Source organism: Morus notabilis, unplaced genomic scaffold (genome assembly GCF_000414095.1).
Source record: "Morus notabilis unplaced genomic scaffold, ASM41409v2 Scaffold307, whole genome shotgun sequence".
Classification (NCBI taxonomy): Eukaryota; Viridiplantae; Streptophyta; class Magnoliopsida; order Rosales; family Moraceae; genus Morus; species Morus notabilis.
The window spans coordinates 1,167,178-1,168,494 of NW_010361515.1; the positions used below are offsets into that span (position 1 = coordinate 1,167,178).

Genomic DNA, 1,317 nt, shown 5'->3' on the forward strand with positions numbered 1-1,317 from the left:
AAATTGAATTTGAGTTTAAGAACTTGGGTTGAAGAGGAAATTTAAACTTAAATTTTACAAATAAATATGAACTTAAAAAAATTGTAACTTAATTTTAAATCTTTTTTGGGTTTTATTCTAAAAAAATCAAGCCCTTACGCTCCCGGATTAAGGGTATTCGGAAATGAGAAAGTTTTGATTGGTAATAAATCTCTCCCTTTCTGCTGTTCCCAGATTGCGGTGAGCGTGGATCGAACACGCGACCTTCAGATCTTCAGTCTGACGCTCTCCCAACTGAGCTATCCCCGCGTTGTGTATCTTCAGTCTGACCAAACATCTAGACATGTGTCTTAATCCTAAAGTTGAAACAAAACGTGTTTGAAACACAAATGACGCTTAAAGATACCCTTATTTACACGAGTTTCTTTTAGCTATTAACGACTGATTCGAGTTTAGAATTTGAGTTTTGTTACAGTAAAAAATTCTCATAAATAATTATATTTAATCTTTTTATTACAATAAAAAACTCTCACATAAAATCACATCTCAATTTGAATTAAAAACTCGAATCAACGAATTAAACGGGTCATATGAGTTTTGAAATCTGAGCGAAATTTCTGTGATCTCTCTCTTTAAACTTTTTTCCTGCTTCTACCCCTTCGTGTCTCCCTATTCTCGTTCCGCCAATAATAATACTCTGACGTCTTATATAAAAATATCATAACATTTAAAAATATAGCCAGCTCATACTAAACTAACAGCACCAACACACTACCGTGAAAACTTTTCTTTTATTTTTTTTCCCCGCTCCATGTGCTATGGGTAAGTCATTTTCGTGTCAATTCATTTATTAATCGTGTAAAAAAATATTAATTTAAACACAATTTGATTATTAAACGTGTTAAAAATATCAACTCAAACATGATCCATTTATAAATTGTGTTAATCGTGTCAATCCGTATAACCCATTTAAATTGATATATTAAATAAATAACTAATATAATAATGACTTATTTAATATGGTTATGACAAGTTTAACATGTTTAGTGGTCAAATTTTCTTTTCCTTTAAGCAAAATAAATGAAATTTACCTACAAATATTAAAATTCACATTATTGATATTTAATATATTATATAAACTTTCATGTTATATCACATATCATTAGATTGCAAATGACATATATAGTTAATCGTGTCAATTCGTGTTAGGAGGTCAACCATAACCCAACCCATTTATTAATCGTGTTAATCGTGACCAAAATCCATTTATAGTAAACTCAAACCCGCCAACTTTATGCGAGTTTCGAATCGTGTCGTCATGTCGCTACCCGAATTACC

The 1,317-nt window shown here is 30.7% G+C and overlaps 1 non-coding gene across 1 annotated transcript; it reads right to left on the reverse strand.

The window, feature by feature from the left end:
• Positions 1-215: 215 nt before the first annotated feature.
• On the reverse strand, positions 216-288 carry TRNAF-GAA. Its single transcript has one exon. It is a non-coding gene; the product is annotated as a tRNA-Phe (tRNA).
• Between the last annotated feature and the right edge of the window lie 1,029 nt (positions 289-1,317).